Below are 23,740 nucleotides of genomic sequence, written 5' to 3'. Positions count from 1 at the left end.
AGCTGGGACCCTGTTGACGCAAGCTTTGCAAACCAAAATGAATATAGAAAATGTACATATATGTTCATATTTGTGTGTATGTATGTGTGAGGTGTGTATATTTATACTGTTTGTACTTCCTTTTGACATCAGAAATGCAGGAATGTGCACGTCTAGTACCTCACATAATCCAAACTCAGAGCCTGGCACCAGTCCTTATTTCATCCCATTTTACAGGGCAGAAAGGCACACAGTTTACCAACACTTTGTTGCTCATCAGCTCCCTTTCCCTCCAACCCTGTGAAGCTTTGCCCTGGCTGATGCTCTGTTGAGCTACGTAGGGGCAGCCCAGATATGATGGCTGCAATGCTTTGCCTACACTGGTGTTTCCCATACTCTTTCAGGTGCTTCTTTTCCCAGTGCTGTATTATGCAGTGACCTGACTGAAAAACAAGCAGCCCATCTGCACATCTTCATCCTTCCATGAGCATGCTTGTAGGAGAGAGACTGCAAGTGAGAGAAGAAAGAAAGAAAGCTTAAAAGCAGGCAACCTTTTTCAAATTTGGACAAACACCATCAGGCAAACATATCTTTATTTAAGCACTTGAATAATTTAACTATTGTAATTTCTTTTAATGAGATGCTGAGTACCTAGTGTAAATAAGAGAGAGACAATTGTAAAAGATCCAAAAAATCAACTACTTGCATATGTCTCTGAGCATGGAGTTTGGAAGTTGTATTTAAATATCAAAGTGTGAGTGGTTTCAGTCTGTGTTTCTGATGCAGGGCAGGAAGTCTTCAGCACTGCACTCCTTTTGCTCCTTGCACGTATGAGTTACCTGTATAATGGGGTGATTTCAGAGCCATGGGGAGGGCTCCTGGCTCACCAGGAGGAGTGGTATCTGCAGTCACAGAGTTGTGTGCTGGGTTCAGCCACTGGGAGCCATGAATGTTTTTACCAAGTCCATGAAACCACAAACATTTGCATGCTCAAATATCCCAACAAAAAGCACAACTTCTTAGCATCTGCATAACATACTTTTCAATACTGTACACAGTAGCCCAAGAAAGAAAGGAAAGAAAAAGGATAACTTGCCTTATATTTAGTCCAGCTTAGGCAGTTCTCTCTAATGGGTAAAGCCAAAATGCCTGTGCCAATCTTCCCTGGAGTAACAAAGGGGCAGATTTCACCCCCTGGTAGATGTGTATGGCTCTCATTTCCTTCAGGGAGTGGTGGCAGGACTTCAAAAGCAGCCCGTGCTGAGGCCTGATTTTGAGGTCCTGCACATCCCTGATTTCTGTTGGCTTGTAAGCGATGTGCAGCCTGAGGTTTTGCTCATCCCTCAGATGAAGCTTTCAAAACTCGTGATGTCTCAGCATGAGTCAGTGTTTTATGTAACCCCAGCTTGCATTCCTCCAAACCCCTCCTGAGCTAAGAGCGCTCGAACAGCCAACCTCAAATTCTTCTTCCTTGCAGCTGACAGCATTGTTCCCTGATTGGCAGCACCTCCTCAAACCCTTCCCAACGTTTTCTGGAGCTCTGGCACAGCTCTCCTGAACACTGGGGACCTGAATCACTGTGAGGAGCAAGGCTGGGGAAATGCTGGGCTGAAGGAGGGAGCTCCTGGTAGACCACCCCAATGGGAAGATGCTGACTTTCCTATACTCACAACAGAAATAGCCATTTCTAGAGTTTTAATCTGTTTTTATTCTCTTCCATGCAATGAGATTAGTTTTTTCCATGTTTCTGGAGGAAAAAAAAAAAAAAGCCCTCACATTTTTAATGGAAACATGATAGGGAGGGAAGAGAAGTGAGCCCCACTCGCTTTTGGTGGAGCACCTTAAGCGTCAGCTTTCTTTCATGACCCAACTCATCATGCTAAAGGTGGGCACCCAAACAAACTTCAGGAGTGGCTTAGTATACCCTGATTATTTTTCACCATTCCGTGTGAACGCACTGAGATATACGCACTGCAAGCAAGAGCAGATAAAACAAGAGAAAGCAGGAAGCTAAACCCCTACATTTCTTCCATCCTGATTGATTTGCAGTTGAAGAGTGGGATATCTTGACTTGTGACTGTGATTTTGTATTAGTCATGAGCAGTTATAACCTAAAACCTAAAAGAGTGGTCAAGTGCTCGAACAGGTTGTCTAGAGAGGTGGTGGGAACCCTGTCCTTGGAAACACTCAAGGTCATGCTGGACAGGGCTCTGAGCACCTGACTGATCTACAGGATCAGATGACCTTTAAGGGTTCCTTTCAGGATCAGAGAGTCCCTTTCAACAAATGATTCTACATTTCTATGAGAATGACTGTCTTTCTCCTTCCAAAAATAAAACACAAGTTGTCTGGAGCAATGGCTTTTGGATGTTGAGTTGGAGATGTTGCTGTACTGGAATTTTTTAATAACATGGGAGAGCAGAGCACAGGGAAGCATTCCTTGTTTGATGCAGGCGGTGAGACATGGCTGGGAAGGATATTGAGGCCAGGGGGATGGCCAAAGCACCTTCTCTGAGCAACTGCAGTATTTCATGGGCAGCCCCTGCTTCCTGTGTTCAAGCAGAGTCCACACATCCAAGGTTACAGAAGAAATAGCTTAGAAGCACATTTTGGGATATTTTCAGGTGGTGTTGTCTTTTTCTTTGTTCAAATAGGCAGTCAATTTCCATGTAGAACATGTGTGAGATCACTACCTCAGATTTCCACTAGCCCACACAAATGTAGCCCTGTGACACCTGACCAAACTGCCATTGGATACCCTGGGTGCTGCAAGTGTTGGCCCTGCTCACATCTTGATTCTCGAAGCAGTGAAGTAGTTCTTGCTCTCATTAGAAGTCACCTTACTGAGATTTCTCTTGGCTGCAAAGCCAGTTTTGGGAGTCAGGAGGAGCTGGTGGGCTCTGGAGTTCAGATGCAGCTCTTGGTTTCAGTCGAAGCGTTGTCATTAGTTATTTCCAAGTACATTCATTTTTAAATATGTACAGTCACAGCCAAGATTCTTAACTGTGATTATTGTAGAAAGCAAAGCACATGAACCACACCACTGGGATTCCATTGCTGCTCGTTGACCACCAAAAGATCCTACACCAATCTGGACGTGTGAGCACCTCCATTCCTCTGGGAAGGGACTGTCTCCACACTTTTTTCGCTACTCTATCAGCTGGCCCTAATAAAAGCTGTAACTTCTCCATAGATGCATCACCTGGTCTGTGTGATACGTGCATTGCAGCCTGTCTCCTGCCTAAATAGTAGCCCAATGGGTTTGCCTTGTTTTCTTTCTGAGGAATATGGGCAAGCCTCTTGCAGCTTGCTTTGCCTATGGTCTGCTTTGGCTTTTTTTTGTCTGTAAACATTAAATGCAACCTCTCTGCCCCCCTCGATGCATGTGAAAGCAAACAAAAATAAATGATAACATACTGGGGCTCTTCCTTCATGTTTACATCTTAAAACTTTCTATTGAGACCTTCCAGCAGCATTTGTGAGTGCCCTCTAGCTCAGTGCACTGAGAGCTCTGCATGAATTTATTGATGGTAGCTGGAAGAAAAATGGAAAACTAAATGAAATCCCTGGAGAAACGAGGTATGTCACAAACTTCCCAAAGTTATTTGCAAACGTTTTCTGCCAGTATCAATAAATCCCTCTAATTTCAGGATAGGCTACATTAATTATAGGTTGGCATCATGCATGTAAAGGTTGCTGAAAGTTATATCTGCAATCTGTCATGTTCAAATTGTACATTCATGTGGAATATTTGTTATTTTAATACGTGGGCATACATACGAGCAGCAAGAGCGTCCATGATGTTTTAATAGGCTTTTATTAGTCGTACTCTCCTTGTAATCTTGTTTTACAGTATGTGCTCTCAATGTGTTTGTGTCTATGCTCTTCATGCACACATCGCGGGATGCCAAAACATCATTCTGCTTCCTTGTTTCCAACCACTTAGTCAGGCATTTGAATGCTTTCCAAATCTTGTTAAAAACCAGAAATAGCACTATCACTTCTTGTTCTTGCTGGGCTGTGCGGAAGGGGGCAGATGGAGCAGGGCCGGGGGGAGCAGCGAGGGGGTCCAGGGCAGGTATGGAACCCAAGGTAAAGGGCAGAGGTAGGAAGAGTCTTGGTGCAGTGAGGCCCAGGCCTGCTCTGGAGCTCTTTGCTGGGAAAGTGGGGCCTGGGTTTGTTGCAATGATGCTCCACGTGCTCTGCCTCCAGCTTATAGGGCTTGCAAACCAACACTTCCCTGCCCAGAAATGACAGGGCACTTGTCTGAGTTGAAGAGGGTTAGCTGTATTTAGATTTTACACTTCCTTTTCCTTTTCCTTTTCCTTTTCCTTTTCCTTTTCCTTTTCCTTTTCCTTTTCCTTTTCCTTTTCCTTTTCCTTTTCCTTTTCCTTTTCCTTTTCCTTTTCCTTTTCCTTTTCCTTTTCCTTTTCCTTTTCCTTTTCCTTTTCCTTTTCCTTTTCCTTTTCCTTTTCCTTTTCCTTTTCCTTTTCCTTTTCCTTTTCCTTTTCCTTTTCCTTTTCCTTTTCCTTTTCCTTTTCCTTTTCCTTTTCCTTTCTTTGTTGTTTGTTTTGGATGTTATGTTTTGTTTTTTTTTTTTTTCCCAGGAAAATATGAGGTAATTTTTTTTTAATCCATTTTCTTTTTTCACAGCTTTCTTTTTCTGATACTAAATTAATCAGACAGACTCAACCTAGATTCAGTGGATGCTGTGAATGTACATTTCTGGTAAGGAAAGAATTGCTCCTGAGAATATTCCACCTATTTCAGTCAGGTACATCCTTCCTAGGACCGTGTAATGGGCTGATCTTTGCTCCTATAGAACATGTTCTTACTGCTTTGACATCTTTTTTTTTGTCTTCAAAGTAGATGCTTTCTGACATGTATCTCTTATGTAGTAAAGCATCAGTGTTGATTGGAGCTTAGAAGTAGTGCTCTGATTTACAAAGAGCAATATCCATGAGTATTAATTAAATGGATGTTCACTGCCAGCAAAGGGACACTAATTCCCATGGACTGCTCTTGCAGATTTGGAGTCTCCAGTATCTTCTGAGGCCACGTCACAACCACCTACATGACAGGAGACCACCAGGGCCTTGCCTTGCTTCACTTTCTCCATGGGATGGGAACACCTTTCCAGATTATTCCAATGGGCCAATGGCTTTAAAGGCTTCTATAGGCACAGCTAGCCCCTATAGCCCTAAGAAACCCAGATAAAAGTAACATTGCCATCCAGAATAACTTATTTTCCAGCTGGTTTTCCCCTCCCAGCTGCTTGCCCAGATGGCAGGCTAAATTCAGCACCTTCTTGCTGCTCCAAAAGCAAAGGGCATTACTGAACCACCCCATTTTTATGCTGTGATCAGTGCATCTAGGATGGAGGACGTGCCACGTGGACACATTTTAAATTGCAATTGTGAAATGCAGTAGTACATATATATTTATTTGTCTGTTTATTTTTTTTAAGTGAAAGAGCAATGACCCCATTTAGCTCAAGAATGATGCATTCTTGGAAAGTGAAATATATTTGGTAGTAATGACGGTAGGGGAAAATATCTCTTTCATAAGAAAACCTGATATGTAAACACACAGTGCAGCTTAGGGCACGTCTTCGTTTCACACATGAGAAGTTCACGCAAGTGAAGAAAATTTTGAGTTTTTTTTTCCTACCCCCAAAGAAACATAATCCAGAGTTTATATCAGATGGTTTATGGGAGTTTATTGGAATATCCAACAGGGTTCATGTAGTGTGTCATAAGGTAAAGCCTGTTCGTTGGTGATTTACAAGCAGTGTGTGCCGGTGTTACTGTAATTTATAGACCACAGATGGTCAGGGGGTGCCCCTGCTGACTTGGAGCTGAATAAGAAGCTGAGCCCTGTGTGTCATCTGCTGCGGGTACCTCCGGCTCACTTCCCCAAATTAGCCCTGGTGGGGATCTGCATCCCGACTTGGAGGGTCCCAAGCCCTCTGCGATGCAAGCTGAGGTTGCTCTGGGAAGAGAGGGACAGCAAATGTTTAAAGGAGAGGGGAACAGAGCAAAAAACTGAGAACATTTGAACAGCACTGGAGGAAAAGTGCTTTTTACGATAACAGCCTCCCTTCTCAAGGTTGGTACTTCTTGATGGGCTTTTGTCACTTGTTAAATGGAGAAGGGGGGAAACGTCAACCCCCCCTCCCTTCCTAATTTGTTCTAACACAAACATCTCCTCCACCAAAATTTATATATATTCATAAATCTCCCTTGTAACAGCCTCTAAGATAGATCCTATCTTTGTTCCCGTCACTTTACCCTTTTAGGTAATTGCTTGTTAATGGCATCCTGCATTTTCATAAGACTTACTCACACCAAGTTTACCCAAGCCTTTGCTTCTTTAAACCTCATTAAATAATTGCCTCGTTACCACGGCACCTCGTACTGCTCACATGGGGACCCACTGCTCGCAGAGGATCATGTTTTGTCAAAGCAGCTCTGAGCTGGGAGGAAAGTTTGGGGTTCTTTCTGTGCTTGACACCTGTTGCCAAATGCAGTGAGAAATGCCTCCATGTAAACACACATCCGAGCTCACAACCAAGTGGGTGAATTCTTTCTTCTCTCCCAGAGATCAAAGGTGTAGGAGAATTTTGTGGCTTCTCTAGTTAATAAACAGGAAAAAAAAAGAACGTTTTCTTTTCTTTATCCAGAGGATTAAAAAAAAACACCCTATAGACAAAAGGACCAGAAGGAGAGCTGTAATGGAAATAAAATTGACAGCCTCTCAAAACTCAGGTGGCATTTTCCTTTTCCAGTTAATTACAGTTTTAATTACACGGCTTCTTGTGACTCCTTGATACCTAATAAACTAGACTCTGTGGGGCGGCAAAGTTGAGTTTTGCTTGAACTGCAGGTGTAAGGCTCAGCATGAAGCATAAATCAACTTCTTAAACATGTTCCCAGGGTGTGTTCAGGCTTTTTCTTCCTATTTGCTTGTAAAAAATCACATCTTTTCACCATCGCTGGTTAAAAAAAAATGTGATTGGAGCCACAGTACCTCAAGTATTAGCTTTGTGTCTTGGGTTGAAGAAATCCCCTTCCAGTAGGGGAAAAAAAAAAGGATTGAGTTTTTTGGACTTCAGCCTGATGGCTTTTAAAGGAGTGGTACATTACCTGCCTTGCTTCTTTCATTATCCTTTCTTTCATATTTAAGATAGAAAGGGGAAATATGCAAAGAATATGAAAGCAAGGGGAGATTGGGCTGTGGAAAATAAGGGCTGTTCATCCCACAGACACCACAGTTTGGATTTGCCCTTTGTGTGCTGCCCTGTGGGTTGCTGCAGCCAAAAGGTGCGGATAGTCATGGTCCTCACACTCCACGAGACTCAGCTGTGGTGATGCTGAAAGCAGAGGTACTGGAGACATGGCGCTGTAATGTCACCTGCCCCGTGCTGGTGTCACTGCCCCATGGATTTCTCTGCCAGCCCCAGTCTTTGGGATCCTGGAGCCACAGAGCACTGAGGCTTTGCAGCCCAAAACATGAAGCCATAGCAGGCACGTCCCGGCCAGGCAGCCCAGCAGCCTAAATACCAGCCTCAGCTCTCAGAACTAAATGGGGATGCCAAAAAGGCCAAAACCCTGCCACCAATCCAGAGGGGAAAAAGAAGAAATCTTCCGCCCTGCCAACCAAATGTCTCACCATCTTTTTCAATTAGTCTTGGTTGTATTTTTGTAAGCACACAGACAGGCAATTACAGAGTTTCATTTTTTCCAGAGTGGGAAAGGCAGGGCAGAGCTAAGGGAGTAAGGGAAAGGAGGAGGAGCAGGAGTTTAAAAGACACGAAAGCCCCAGACATGAGTGTCTTTCATTCTAGCAGTCCATGAGGCATGGAGAGCAAGAACAAAGAAAAGAAAAAATTAAATATCTAAAATATTTTGGTTCACAACAATGAAATGAAGCAAAACTTCCCAGCTGAATTGGAGTACGCGTTCTGTGTGCTCTGTAGTGTTTTCTGTGAAAGCTTACTGGCCAGCAGACTAAAACCGGTGTGGGTACCAGGGTGAGGGCTCTGGTTTCTCCATGAGTTGAGCTGCCTACCCCTAGCACCAAAATCTTGTGCTGCTCAGGCACTGGCAACGTGGCCTGAAGATTTGCAATGCAGCTACAGCATGGAAAGTGCTGGAAAGCTGCATTTAGTAATGGTAGAACAGAGTGCACGAGGGAGCATTCACCACAGAGTGATCCTATTGGGAAGGCTGCCTGGAAGAGGTTTGCCTTCCAAACTGATCACCAGTGCTGAGAACCCCGTGTACATCTGCACAGGTACGTGCAGTGCACAGCGTGGAGAAGCAACAGTAGTGTGCAACAGAGGCTCAGGAGATCCAAAAGGCATCAAATAAAATGGCTGAGGGAAAAATATATGCTGTCCCAGAGTTTGGGGAAGACTCAGTGGTTCGTGAACCACCTCAGGGACATGTGACAGCAATGGCAAAGGCTCTGAAAGATGGACATGTGCCCAGCCAAGGAGCACAATGGGAAGATCTGTTGCCTTTGGGGCTCTATTACTTCCTGGTTCAGCTAGCCCATCTAATCAGCTTGGCTTGTTTTTAAGCTGGACTCTCTCAAACTCAGCCCAAGCTCACCTGAGCAATCCTAGTTTTCTAACTTTTAGGGGGAATGTGAGTTTTGATTTACTGGATCGCTATGGCAAGCGCAATGTAATAAAAACCTGACCTGTCTGATATGTATGGGCTACTGTATTATAAATATTTAATAAGTTGTATGGAAAGAAAAGAACTATAGGGGTTACAGGAATCATATTAAAGCAACTAAGTAAATACAAAGAAGGTTAAAGTGTCTAACTCTATATGCTTTAAAGGCTAAAGCAAACCAGATCTCTTTCTAGATTCTTTTTCCATGTACAGCGGTAACTGGGCAGCATAAAAATAAGGCAAGTATTTAAAGACAAAAAAAAAAAAAAGAGAAAGATCTAAGGCATTTGTTTGGCATTGATAGCAATTTCAAAAAAGCCCTGGAACATTTAAAGAGAATTAGAAAGGATTTGGCTGGAATCAGAGGGGGAAGCACTTTCCATGGCTGGGTGCGTGTTTGGGTATCTACAAACTGCCTACATCTGAACGAGCAGAACGGCCTTGATCATCCAGGGTTTTAAAACCAGAAGAAAAAGGCTTTCCTGTTTTTGCTCTTTTTTTCTTATTCACACATATCCAGATTTTCATTCTTCTGCCTGCTTGATGGTGAAGTAACATTTATTTTGGCACGGAGCTTGTGGAGTACTTGGAAGGGCCCACTGGGGCAAGCAGATACGGTGCACCCGCTGGGGCGAGCAAACCTGCTCTACCTTGGGAATCACTCCAGGGGGATTTTTGTTTGGTTGCTTTCTTTTCCATGCTATGTTGTTTCCATGTTGTTTGCAGAAAGGCAAAAACAAGCAGGCATTGCATGTGTTCCTTTCTTCCTGCTGTCTCTTTGGGGAAGAAGCCGACAGGAGCTTTTCCTTGCCATTTGATGGGAGCATGAAGAAATCTTGAGCTGGTTTTAGGTCAGGGAGTGTATTTCCTTACAGGTTCCTCTAGTGATGGTTATGGTTGTGGGACCCCCGAGCCTATCTCTGAATCATAACACGAATTCCTGCTGTGACCCATGGAAAAGGCAATGATCCTGCAGGGGCTCTTTTACTGAGAGGAGCTTTCTGCACACCCCTATGCTGGCCAACTGCAACCAGTGCAAAGAGGGCTGGATTCGCCTATCCAAACGCACACCTTTTTCACTGATGACCTTTTTTTTTTTCCTTCTTGCAGTATTTTCTCTGCTGCAGCTATCATCCTAAATAACATCAGCCCACCAGTGACAGAGGCTTTACAGTGCAATGGAGAACTATTTTGAAGGTACAAATCACTTGACCTAAAGAATCTCCCTGGAGTGTCAGTGCTATGCACTACATTTTTGCTCTGCTGAAGCCTTTATTTAGCACATGCTAAAGAACATTTAACATTTAAAGATCCCCTCTGCACATCCTCCAAATGTCTCCATCCTTTGCTCCTAGATTAATATGTCTTCTGTGAAAATGAGATAATTGATTGCAGAGCCATATTATTTACAAATGAAGTGTTGTTCTTGTATTGACCTTTCGTTTCTATAGCTCAATACTAGTTCTTGTACAGCATTTGTAATTAGTGAGATAGTAACAGAATTAGAAGAAACACAGGGAAAAAAAGGAGCTCCTGTGGATGCTTTTAATGAAAGGAAACTTCAGGATAAGTTGCCCTTTTAAAGCTGCAAAACTTCACATAACCAGCACTAATGAAGTCTGTGGCTTGAATAAGCACAGAACAGCAAAGCTCCCCAGACCAATGCAGATGGAGCAGGGGTGCTGCCAGCAGACATACTCACTCATGAGAGTCACTCCCAGGCTTGAAAAAAGGTGAGATTTGGGGAATAAACTGAAACTTACCCTTCTGTGGGTCTGCTGTAGTTCCCATGTAAATGCCATGGTCTGTTCTTGGTGGCAAAGATGTTAGTTATTAGCCTTATGGCTACAAAGGAACTACTGCGATTGCAGAAGTGGTTTTCCTATATGTATCTATTAAAGCAACACGAATGTCAGTGAAAGTCTGAAGAAAAATACTACGCTTGAACATGGTCACAAAGGAAAAAAAATAGGAGTAAATATTAGAAGGAAGGCTGTAGGGGTCCTTTCAGCATCCTATGGATGCAGACAGACAGGACACATCACTCTTCAGAGGGTCTCTTTCAGGGATGACTCTTGTCCCAGTGACATGGCCTCACATGAAATGCCCACTGAACCTACAAAGAGGAAAATAATAATAATAACCTTCAGTGCTCTTTAGGGAATTCAAATGTGCTGCTTTGCTGGCAGCATTGTTTGCTGCACCTACTGCAACCACATTATCTCCATTTGCCATTTTCTTGCCAGAGGGGCAGTCCCATTCCCCTCTATGCATCCTCTGGCCCTACAGAAATGCCAGCAGTGATGCTCCACTCCTACTGAGCACTCATTCCTATTAAATGACACTGCAAGGAACAAAATTTCAGTACAGCTGAAGGAGGTGGCAGCAAGCTCCATGCTCCCAATGCCCTCATCTCACAGCATGGAAAAGCCCCTACATGCCCCTGGCCAGCCCAGAGGACCAGGTTGTATCCTTCTGCACACATTCAGTCCAACCAGGACCAGGATCCAGGGGAGAGCTGCCCCTGTACAACGTCCCCATACACGTTTCCCAGTGTCCTAGGGTGCACGGACCCTCAGCAGTGGGGCTGGTGGGAGCACACCGACTACCTGGGATCTTATAAATCTTTCAGCTATCAGTCTTTCAGAGCTCCAAATGCAAAATCCAGCAGCCCGGGATATCATGTGGATTTATGACCTGGGATTTATGAACTGGTCTGGATAAAATAAGAACTGACTTGGCTTTTTTTTTTTTTTTAAGGTTTGAAGAGAAGAAGTAATAAAAAATAAAGTCATGATTTTTTTCCCCCCTTTCAAAGCCTGTTTACAGAAACTTGTGTGCATGTGGATGTATATATTCAAATATTTTGACTGTTCTTACCTGCATGTTTCCTGCTTCTGGCTGAGGCCGATCTCCCAGGGCTGCCTGCTTGGTGGGGCAGCAGGAATCGGCACAAATTGCCCCAAAATCACGGTCTTGAGCCATTCCCTGCCTGCTTCTGAGCTGGGAGATGTGCTGGTATGTGCTCTGTGATTTCTGAACGCTTGCAAGCAGTGGGATGGCTCCCTAAAGTGACACTGCTGCTGCTCTCACCCTGACACTTCCTTTCATCCTTTTTTTCCTGAGATAATTTTGCAGTCCTTGTTCTTTTTCATTGGTGGCAAGCTGTGTATTTTGGGGTGGAATCTAGAGTTGTGCGCATGGTTTTGCTTACACGTATGTGTATCTGTGCATCTTAATATGTGCACTTATTCATCCATCAATAAGCATTGTTGGATATATAAGCATATGCGTATGTGCACAATATGCATGTAATTATGTGTATGTACATTCACATCTATGTATCTATAGCTGCATGCCTGTATAACAGTGCACACAGACGTTTATGAGCATTATGAATGGTTGGTGTATTAAGCCTTTGATTAGAAACCAATACAAACTATCACTTTTTATTACTACTCCCCAACTGTATGTACTTTGCATGAGCTTTTACAAGCCCATCTCGAAGGACTTTCTCTCCTTATCTGTATTTCATGGCCTTCATTTCGATTTGTCTTATCTTAAAAACAACAACAAAAAAGCAAATATGGTATTTACCTCGGTCAAGAGGAAAACTGCCAGACAGATTTTTATTGTCTCCTGCTCGACCCTTTTGCGCCTCTGCCCACAATTTCTGGGTGATTATTTTTCAGCAGTTCTCAAGCTCACTCTCCATGTTACAGCTAAGGGTTACTTCTTGGGGGAAAAAAAAAAGAAAATAAAGGAAAAAAAGAATACATTTATATGTATGGATATATTTAGCCCAGGTTTTCAGTCTACCACCTTCTCTGGGTGCAGAGTTGTCCACAGATCATCACAGCCACACTGTGCACGCACCTTCACCCAGCATCACAGAAACTTTTGTGTGTACCCATCAACTCATCTAGAAGCCATAGGATGCTGTTTGCCCTCTGCATATAACCTCTTCATGCTGTTGGTTGTTCCCTAAGGCTCCTGCCAGCCCCTTCAGAAGGAAAGGGGTGGGGAGAAATGGCCAAGGAGAGCTCCTGGTGCTGCCCCTGCTGCACGGAGGATGTGACACAACCACGAAGTCACTGAGATGATGGTCCGGAGCAGCTGCATTTTGCTCTGCACAAGAAAATCCACCTTCATACCATCTCTGATATCTGGGTGAGCTCAGGTGAAGCCACTTGTCCGAGCCAAAGAGCTCAAGCCAAGCAATCAAGTAGCCAAACAACAGAATAACCATAGGCACTGGAGCATAGCCTGGAATTGCAACGGTCTCAGCTGAGAACATGTCATCAGGATGGAAGGAGCCAGGAAGGGCTTGGCGGCCAACATAGGCTCTTCGGAGCAGAGCAAAGCAGGGTTTCAGTGGCCCATTGTTGGTGGCAGTCTGGCTTGCTTTGCTGGAGCAGCCACTGTGGGGTGAAGCAAGAAGTTGCACTTTGTTTTTAATTAGCAGACATTTAAAGTGTTTTTCAGCATGACTCATGTCCCAGGAATAATTGAATTCGGAGATTTTGTTTTCGATGCAATCAAAGAGTCCACACCACATCAGAGAAGTAGATAGAACCGTTGCTTAAACTATCTGTATGTTATTTGCCAGGTACGTGCAGGCAGGGCAGCCACCTCCCCCGGTACTCAACTCCAGGTCTGAGCTCCTCTCCCCATAAGAGGGCGAGGGAGGGGATCCGTGCAAGGCACCGTGCTTGGAGCCCTCTCAGTTCAAAGGTGCCCAAGGAGATGGAGCTGGCCTAGGGATGGCTGGAGGCCACACAGACGGGAAGGTATGTAGCAATCCATTTATCACTTTGCAAATATTAGTGCTGCTCGCATTTGCTGCGGCAATATTTCTTCTTGGAAATTGGTGAAGTGAGTAATAACAATGTTATTTATTCTAAGACCTTGGAGCTGAGAAGCAATAACAGGGGGACTGTTCCCTTGAAAGCTTCAGAGGTGCTGGAAATAAAATGGGAGGGGGGGGAAGGAATCGACCAACAAAGGGCTGGGGGAGAGAAAGGCACGTCAGAAAGCTATGGAGATCTGGGGTTTCATTTCATTGCCTAAAGAGAATCCAATGCATTTTGTGATGATTTGTGCACAAACAGAGGGCAGCGGTGGGCATCCCACATGCCCTGTTGGCATGTTCATGGAGGTGTCACCGTGCCTTTGCCTTACTTTGCTTTTATTCCTCATTTCTCCCCTCTTTTTTTTTCCTAACTTTCCCCCTCTCTGCGTGGCTTATCTGAATATATAGGGCTGCCCTTTGCTCAGATTTATGGGTCGGGGCAGTGCTGTGTGTATTTACAGTCTCCCGACCTGAAGACCTACAGCTGAACAAGAGAAGGAGGAAACCAGGGCCCGTTCCATAAACAGAGACAGATACGGGGGGGAGGCAGGAGGAACTGCCAGCACTTAACATTTTTAACTATTTGGCCAAGCGAAGGAATTAGCGATTAGATTAGAGCCCAGGAAAAATAAGAAGCAGGGTGAAAGATTTCGGGGGGAGAGAACTGGGCCTGGCCAGGGTTTGAGGAGTGCAGAGTTGGGGGAGCGCAAAGGGTTTTCCATTAAAAGTCAGAGGGTTTACAGGCAGGGTGAAAGTGAGCTCCAAGCACTTCAGTGGGAGCTGTGCTTCCTTGGGCAGAGCTGAGGAACTCCTCTAAAGTGCAATTACACAGTGAGGAGGTGGATTGCTCGCTCTGTGTTTATTCAGGTACTAATTGCCTCAGATTAAGGAAAAGGAAAGCCTTGCTCGGCCATAATAAATATTTCTTGCATCTATGGTTTGCGGGCAGAAGTTTGTTTCAGATGAGACATATTTCAAAGGGCCCCACGTTACCCGACTTCTCTGACATGAAAAGCAGCAAAAGTGGCAACAACCTGCAAAATAAACACATGAAACGCAACATACGTAGGGGTCACAACATAGCATAAGTATATCAACATGATGAACAGCTTTGATGAAAATGGTAAACAAAACCACCCTCTCTTCCTGTGGCTTGTTTTACATTGCAATAAACCACCGACTCTATAACCTATCAGAACATGCTGAGATTTTATGCATCATTTCCAACTACTATTTGAACATTTGGTTTAGAGTAGTCATGAACTATAATTAATGGGATTTTTTTTTCTCCCTGATAAAAAGCATGCTTTATTGGAGTTTATTACCTGTTGGTCCAAAGCTCCGTAGGTGATGTGAATTCATTGTGGGGCTGAGGATCGGGATAGGGAAGGGGGCCTCGTGGCAATGAGGCCTCGTGGCACCCGCAATGCCCATCCTATGTGCACATAGTGCTGCTCATTCCAAAGCCCAAGGAAAAGCAGCAGCAAAGCAGCGGATGCAATAGGAACGTGACCACGCTGCTGTTGCCATTGTCTGATCGTGCATTTCCATCACTACTTTTTGAGCTGTACCGTGTGCCAGAGAATAGCAGAACTCAGAGCATGGGCATTGTGCATCAACATTCCTGCTCATGCAGAATAAGACCCAGCAGAAATGTGGGGATATTACCCACTCCAGGTGCCAACCAAGCGCAGTGCCGGTGCGAGCGAGCCAGTAGCACCGAGCTGCCAGGCTCAGCCTGCCGGGGGGAGAGGAAAAAAAAAAAAAAACAACAGGCACCACAAAGAACATTGAGATGAATGGCTCTATTTTATGAGCCATAAAAGTTTTATTCATCTTGACACCGAAACAGGTTTAGGCAGCGAGTTGACACGCCTTAAATAAATAAGTGGAATTAATTCCCCAGCTCTTGAAACAATAGCGGCGTGCATGTCACGCCGAGCGCTGCCCCATTGTTTCCCGTGGCTGCGCGATATTGATATTATTTGTGTTTTTCCGTGCGGCTTCCTCTGGGGCCTGGTTGATCCACTTCAGATTCTTCCCCTGTTTTATTAGAGGTTGAAAAAGGTTCAAGACCTGGTTGTACCGCGGCTCCCACCGACAGCTCAGGAACCAGTTTGGCGTCTGGTTTGTCTGTTGTTTTACTGCTGACCTTCAGCTCAACTTTCCCCCCTGACCCCAGGAGGCATCTATCATGACAAGAGGCTGTTTAACACAAATGGTGCCCATTTATAGGGGAAGAAAGTCAGAAGATTTCCTTTTTATGAAGAATTTGGTTTTTCACCCTTCTTTTCTCAGTCACCACAGGTGAAATCCCTCCCAGCAGCTGGCTTATGAAATAATGCGAGGGGAGGCCGTAATGAGCTGAAAGCACCCTCAGCTGGAGATAAATATATGCAAATGAGATGCACAAACAAAGGAGCCTGGACAGAGAAATATCTGCAATTCCAGCAAAATGCTGCCTGCAGCTAGAAGATGAACAGCTTTGATAAAATGGTAACAAAAAGCACCTTTTTATCCTCCAGCTTGTTTTACATTGCAATAGACCATTGTTATTGTAACCCAGCGGAGCATGCAGAGGCTTTCTGCGCCGGTTCAAAAAAAACCTGTTTAAACATTTGTTTTTAAGGCATTCAGGGGCGATGATCAATGCGCTGTTTTGTTTTTCCACCGGCTGGGGGTATCGCTGCTCGGTGCGGTTGGCTGAAGGCTCCCAGTGCCATTCCCGGTACCTGTTGGGCTCTGCGCGGGGCTTGGGTGTGCCGAAATGTAGGAGCTCATGGAGGGAACTGAGGGCCAATGGGTGGTGGGGGATGACAGGGGGAAAGCCAGGCATGAGGCTTCCCAAAGCAGCACCCGAGCAGGCAGCGTTAATGAGCGCAATCAAGCCTCCAAGCGAACGCAGAGGCAGCCATTGAGCATGCTGATTTTAATAAGCTTTTTAAAAAGGCAATTGCTAACTTTTAAAAAGGTCTTCTCGTTTTTAAACGTAATTGTTTGGGGTTTGTGCGTTGCCAAAACAAACGCGGCTGCTAAAATATGCTTTCAATATGCAGAAGTAGCATATCTAGACCGTGTTTTAAATTAGCCCTGCATTGGGTGGTGGGGGGTGGAGAGCGAGGGGCTGCCTTCAGATGACTTTAAGGCATTTTCCAAGCAGGGTTGGTCGCTCCCAAATAACACCTCTGTATTCTCACCTCTGCCCTTACAGCTCCCCACATGTGTCCGTACGGATGACTACAGAAAGCAAGCCCCGTCCCTTGCCATTAGCTGAAACACGGAGAGAAAGGCAGAGCAAGGCAGCACAGCGATGCCGCGCAGCCCCTACCCTCACGGCAACATTACATAGGTTGTTACACATTTATAAAGGGAGCACAAACACCGTAAAGTTTGGGCAGCCCTTTCCTTGGGGCACAAAGCGCAATTTTTAGAAGAAAAATAGGCTTACCTTTTAGGGGAAAAAATATATATATACACGTAAAAAATCCACCTCTTACTACGCTGTACGGCTTTGGTACTTAGAGATGTTAGAGCAGACAAGTGTCGGATTTCCCGATGTCAAGCAGATCTCCTAATTTTTCATATCCTCCTCCTGTGGCGATTTTGGGGCCAGATTGGAGAGGAAGAGGTTCGGAGCGCTGCCCTGACCCCTGGGAGCCGGCTGCCGCACCCGGACACCCCGGCGCGGGGCTTCAGGAGTTAATGGAAGTTGGTGGGGCCAGGAGCCGCGCTTTTTGCAGCCCAGGTTTGCAGCGGCATAATTATGTTCAACCGCTGTTGTTTGAAAAGGGCAAGCGGCATCTTAGGCACAGAACAATGAAATTACAGCTGAGATTTAGGTTAGCAAAAGCCGTCTTCTGCAAGGCTTTTATGATTCATTATTTCCCATTAAATACAGTATTAGAAGTGTACACCAGATAGCTCATGGTTGCTGCGCTCAGAGCACATTATCTATATTACACAGGTCTGGGGAGCAGAATTAGAAAACTTTGGGGGAATGAGCAATATGTGTTTGCTGATAGAAGTACCATATGGCTCATCTTCCTCAATTGCTTTCATTGCGACTCCGATGCTGGAGAAATTAAAGTTTTATTTGATGTGGCACAGCTTAATGAACTGTCTTCTGTTAGGAAAATTGAATATGTTTCCTGTTATTTGAGCACAGAGCCCTCATGGTTTTGGCTGATGAGGGATGCATTATGTATTGTTTATTTAGCATTTTGAAAAAAAAAAAAAGCAGATATTGGAGGTAAAATTGATTACCGCAGGATGCGTTATATCATCCCATTTTTCTTTCTCTCTTTCTTTAATTTATAGCCCTGCCTATTATTTTTACGACGGCCTTTTTCGGTTCCCCCACCACCACTATCACCCCACCCCACCCTCCAAAAAAAGGGGTTTGGAGGCAGAGTGCATCTCTCAGCTTTGTTTAAAAGCGGCATTGCAATTTTTAGGTCTGCGGTCCCTACGTGCTCCCTGTGCATTGACCCAGCCGGGCTTTGTTAAAGACAGCCGCGGTGCTGCTCTTCTGCCTTCGCAGGGACATAGAGAGGGGAGCAGCCCCCAGTCCCCCACTTCCAGAGATGGCAGGAAGGGTTAATAACTGCAGGACAGAGGTGGCCGAAGGGAAGGGGTGGGTGTAGGGGAGCACGGGGTGGAGCGGGCAACATGACCTGCTGCTTTTGCATTGTTTGTCTGCAGCAGGAGAGAAGTTGGTGATGGAAAGGTGGCTTGGATAAAAGGAAATACATATTCTGTGGTGATTAATTTTTTTATAATGCAGGCACGCACTAAGGTGTGCATGCTCTAGCAATACCGTGGGGGTACTTGTTCTCTCATAGCAGCCCTGCAGCAGGAAGAGTCGTGTTTGCTCTTCAGGTTTGTGAGAAGACAAATGTATTGAAATATACTCCGAAACTTCAAGGGAAAAAGATAATCTTTAGGGTGCGTTATTCATATCAGCCTCTGTTCTTGTTGCTGATATTGATCTCCTAGCAAAACCAAGGCACAGGGAGCCCAGAGGCAGACCCAAGTAGGCTCTCGCCCTCTGCTCTGACAAAATGGAGATTTGTCCTGGGTGCCCTGGAGGACACTGGCACCACGCAGAACCCAAACCTCATCCATTATCAGAGAATGTCCCAACATGTTTACAGCAGTGGGCACAACTCCCATTGACGTCAGCAGGGCTCGTGCTCCAGATGGGAGGGCAGGAGCCTGCCCCACACCTTCCTAAATGCAGGGGAAAGAGGCGGGGGGGGGAGTGGGGGGGGGAAGAAGAGAAAGTAAAAAGAAGACGCCGGTATTGGAAAGAGCATGTTGCTCTTGAAAATGTCTTGGAGCAAAGTGGTTCAGCAAAAGCAGTACAAACAGTGACTGTAAATATTTTCCATTCTGTATGGCTCTTCAAACAGTGCCCTGCCATGATTTCAGATGGGCTCAAAAATAAATAAATTACAGCAGGAGCCGGGGGGAGAGAAGGAGAAACAGGGGAGGGGGGAAATAAAGGATTACACTGCAGCCAATGCCGAAACCGCAAAAACTTCATTGTCAGACAGATATATTTCCTGGGGAAGAAAATGGTACATTTTTATGAAAGGCTGCTCCGTGACAGGAGCCTCCTTTGAGGAAGACCATTATGCATTGTTATCAGCGTGGCGTAATTTGACTGTTGACAAAGTATCTGTGGCAGTGAGAATGAAAGCAGTTAGAAGTGTGGCGGGTTGTAATCAAGAAGATGCTTAGCTGTGCAACGCTGCATCTTGAGCAGATTTGAATCAACATTGCCTTGAGGGGACACACACCCGCACACGCGCGCGCGCACACACACACACACACACACACACACAAAAGTCCATTAATTTTTAGTGGGTAAATTAGAGTGGCACTTGATGAAGTGAAATTTGACATGCGTTAATTGCTCCGCAGCTCTCCTAATTAGAGATTCTTCAAATTCTTTTACTGCTGTCAGGCTGATGCCGCATTGTCTTGGCTGGACAAGTGGTAAACCTGCAGAGTGGGCCGAGCGAGGCACTGAACCCAGGCCCATCGCTCTGTGGGTTCCACAGGAGGCCTGGGCAGGGCACTGGGGGATGGGGCAAGGATGGGGAAATCCTTCTTCCTGATAAATAAGGATCTGTGCTTTAACAGAGCTGGCTGAAAAAGATGAAACCGAAGGGAACCACGGAGCGTGCCCTGAAGTGGTGGAGCTTTAAACAAACCTTTCCTCTCTGTTAAATCTGCACCGTGCAGGACATGTCACCCAGGGCTCTGTTTATAGTACAGCAATCGGAGCAGCTCTGTTCCTTTCTGCCCACAGTGCATGCAGTGCCACGCGTGGGGCTGGGCCCGGCCATGGCTTTTTGTGGCTTTTGCTTTTGTTTTTCCCTCCCCGCTCACTCCTCCCTTCCCTTAGCCTCTGACCCCCTCTTAATTCATTAACATATTGAATTTTTTCAATTTTCCATCTTCTTGCAATAACAATATTAATGCTGGGGCCGAGGCTTGATTGGAGCTAAATTACTTGTTACCTGCTGGCATTTATTTATATGGCATTGAATTATAAAGCTTTGCTATTGTCATGCCTTGGGCGAATTGTTTATGACACCAGTAATAGGAGTAATTGTTATTGTTGAAATTACCTGTCAGCTACCCATAGCAGTGGCCCTTGTCCCACTGACAAATAGTGACAGGGGAGAGGGATCCTCCGCACGTCCTCCTGATGACTTCTCCTCTGATAATAAGGAGTGCAGGGCCTCTGATAATTTGCCTGTCACTGCCGAGCGCGGCTCAGAGAGAGTTGGCCAAATTGTTGTCATTCACTTTGACAAAGACAGCAAAACGCTCTGGAGCAGGAGGAGGATTATCAAAATAAATGAAAGCGCTTACACGTCCTTTGTTTTGTGTTTTTGTGCGTGTGTGTTTTTCCCCTCCTTCTCCGCTCGCCTGCCTTTATGCCGGGCTGTAAAGAGGGGACATGCATCGTGCCTGCGTGCCTTCCCCGCAGCGTGGGGGACAGCAGGGCTCGTGCCATTTGCTTTCTGCTGCCCTCAAATGCCTGGCTTTCTAAATATAAAAGTATTCTTTTTTTTTTTCCCCCTGAAGGCTGCCTGTGTGTCAGGAATCGCAAGATAAATGTTTGGGTGGTGTTTCTGTAGGGCAGATATTTTTGCCATTTTATTATTATTATTATTATTATTATTATTATTATTATTATTATTATTATTATTATTATTATTGCTTGGTTTCTCTCCCACACCAGGCAGTGGCACTGCTATCAGCTCTCATGCCCTCATGCCGTCTCCCACAGTCTCTGCCCCAGCCTAGCATCTCCTTCAGCAGAGGAGGTGCCACAACAGTAACAAGGTGGTGTGAGGTGTGGCAGAGCTGAGCTGCCCACCCAACCCAGAGTGCCCACCCCACATCTGCCCAGCTTGCCTTGTGGCAGCACTGAGCAGTTCAGCTAGGCTTCATGCCTAGGGAACCAGAGCTTGGGGCTGCGTTAGGCCCTTTGCTGCTTTTAGCAATGGGCAAACCCTGGTGGCAAGGCATTGATCCACACCGACATCTGTGGGCCCAAGCCTCGCCGTGTCTTGCTCACACAAGGAGCCAGGAAATTTTGGCAGCGCCAAACCAAACTGCCAACTTTGACTTCATGTGGGTGCAGAAAGCGTTTGTTTCATCTGTAACAATTGGGCTCAAGCACATAACTTAGCCAAATTATCAGCCGCCTCCATCTTTCCAGGGAACGAGCGCAAACAATGTTTTAGGAACAGACATCTAAATTTAGTAGGTTTTGAATAATTGATAGGATCGGGTGACAGAAGATAGAAACTTATGTTTCTAATCATCCCAAAGCATTTTCTCGTTCCTCCCGCCCCTAAATGAAGTCACTTTGTTTGCAGTTAAATACAAGGAAGATGTCCACTTAACAAGTCTAAAATTGTGATACCATTAAGGGGTTTTCTGTGGTAATAAAACGCGGGGACATGCCTGGGAACGCGATCTGTAAGGCAGATAATTTTCAAGAATGCAGCTTGTCCTTGCTTTGTCTGGGGAGAGACACACGAGTGATCCCGGGAGGCGAAAAAAACAAGGCATGCTTCAAAATGAAGATATTGAGGATGTGCAATACATTTCAGGGCGTTGCTGGAAGCTCCCATTTGATGCTTTACCTATAAAGCCTAAATTGAGCGTCTGAGGGGTGGCGATGCGTCTCCTGCTCCTAGTTCCACCAAAAACCAAAATAGACTTTAAATGGCAACGCTACGAACACCCGAGCGCGCTTCCGCACACGGCGATCATCATCCTCCCCGATTCCCCCTTATGTTCCCAAACACGGAGCCAGCATCGGGATAATGCAGCTTTACGTCCAAAGCTCATTGGAAATGTAAACTTTGAGCAAATAGCAATCGCTTGTGTAGCTGCACTGCTGAGGTGACTGGCAGCAAATTCCTTTCTCTTCCTCCCTCCCTTCCACGCAGCGTTTTGAAATACCCATCAGTGTCAAAGGAAACTGCACAGAGCGCTGCTGCTGCTCTAAATAAGGCAGAGCAATGTTGAGAGAAACGTCAAAAAAAAAAAAAAAAAAAACCCTCAACGGATTAAAGTGACATTTCTGTACCGTGTCAAGGCAGATGACAAAGCTTCGTGTTTTGCATAATTTCAAAAAAAGATCCTTCATAAAACATCCAGCGTATAAACAGACAGCGGGCTTTTGTTTTAAACATTTAAGATCAAAAGTTATGGTAAGGACAATTAATATTGCCTATTAAAATCCCGTGTTATTCTTAGAGGTACATTTTGTGGTCACTGACTGTAAATAAAAGCAAAGGAACCGAGCCACAGTTTCTCACCAGCGCGCCATCTAGAAATATGAAGAGGCGATTTCCAGCTTTTTTTCCCCTTAAGTTGCTCTTAGACGTGTTTGCTGAATAAACTGGATTAACTGTATTTAAAACAAGAGATAAAGAACAGATTTTTATTACGCTGCACAGGCTGCAGGGTTTCCATGCTCCTCTCAACGCGCTCCACACCCAGGACAAAATATTTACATTTTACCTTTTTTGACACTTTATACAATAAGCCAAAAATCCCAGCGACGCTACAAAGATGGGATCAATGGGGAGCGTTGGAAACAGCACATTTCCCCCCTTTCTGTTCCTGGCCAAAGGCCGGCACGTTCCTCCCACGACTTTTGTTTGCAGTTCGGCAGCAGGATTAGGGAGCAGGGAGGGACGCGCTCGCTCAGCTGAAGGACCTTGCGTTGCATCTGCCTGCAAAACTCCACGGCTGCTGATAATCCAAAACTAATGGCCAGAGCGTGGCCGTAAGAGCGAGCCTGCTTGCAGCTGAATTTCAATGGGCGCTTTCTCAAAAATAGGTACAAAGAAAAGAATTTAGACAAATTTGCCTCTTAACCTTTAAAGATTTCCTGCCTATTCCAGTATGTCCTTTATTGCATTAATTTTTTATTTAAATTACACCATTAACTGGATATGAATTTATCAAGAATACATATATTGATTTATAAAACAGTATCATTAATTATTATAATAGCTAGATGTAGCTGATATTACAAAGCCATTTAAAGGTTTTTAATATAACTTGGACATACATAGATAGATAGACATTATGGACAAGACTACAATTTAAACTGGCTACCAGCAGTTAATGAAATCCTTGATTTATCCTCTCGTTTAGAGATTGATTATATTGTTGCTTTGCAAAACTATTTATTTTGTGCCATTTTTCAAAGGATGCCTCAATAAAAGAAAAAAAAGATAAATAAAATATTCAGTCAATTCTCAAAGCATATTTGGTTTTATATTTTCTTTCCTAATGCTGCCGTTGATAATTTATTACAAGTTTGGAGCCTTGTCACCTTCGCAAAGAATTAGCTTACATGAGAGCAGCTCTGTTTTGCAAATGCACAATTTCACATATTTGGAGAAAAATAAAAATAAATTAAAAAAGGAAAGGCTGTTTTTCCAACAACACTGTGCATATTTCATAAAACAAAAACCAACAAAATGCCTTCCTGGCATAGATTCCTTAGGCATATTTTTGTTTAAGCTGTGGAAAAATGGCACTTACCCTAGTGCTGCAAAGCAGGCAGTCATGGAGAGCATTTTGATTTAAAATGCAATCTGAAGAGAAGAAAAGGAAAAAAAAGAAAAAGAAAAAAAAAAAAAAAGGAATGATATAAACAAACAATACACCGCTTTCA

At 44.7% G+C, this 23,740-nt stretch overlaps 2 long non-coding RNA genes across 2 annotated transcripts in view; one reads left to right on the top strand and one right to left on the bottom strand.

Annotated features, from left to right (window-relative positions):
- Positions 1-18,441, top strand: part of LOC101751026 — a 155,653-nt gene extending 137,212 nt beyond the window's left edge. The window contains exons 16-18 of the long non-coding RNA XR_006938985.1: positions 4,633-13,453; positions 15,814-16,011; positions 16,727-18,441. This is a non-coding gene — a long non-coding RNA (uncharacterized LOC101751026). The remainder of the gene's footprint in view (positions 1-4,632; positions 13,454-15,813; positions 16,012-16,726) is intronic.
- Positions 5,679-17,284, bottom strand: LOC107052009. Its single transcript, XR_006938984.1, has 4 exons — positions 16,964-17,284; positions 12,261-14,549; positions 10,427-10,779; positions 5,679-5,970 (listed from the first exon to the last, which is right to left on the bottom strand). It is a non-coding gene; the product is annotated as an uncharacterized LOC107052009 (long non-coding RNA).
- Positions 18,442-23,740: the final 5,299 nt, after the last annotated feature.

The sequence above is a fragment of the Gallus gallus genome, chromosome 3, assembly GCF_016699485.2.
Source record: "Gallus gallus isolate bGalGal1 chromosome 3, bGalGal1.mat.broiler.GRCg7b, whole genome shotgun sequence".
Classification (NCBI taxonomy): domain Eukaryota; kingdom Metazoa; phylum Chordata; class Aves; order Galliformes; family Phasianidae; genus Gallus; species Gallus gallus.
This window is presented reverse-complemented; position numbering and strand designations above follow the sequence as displayed.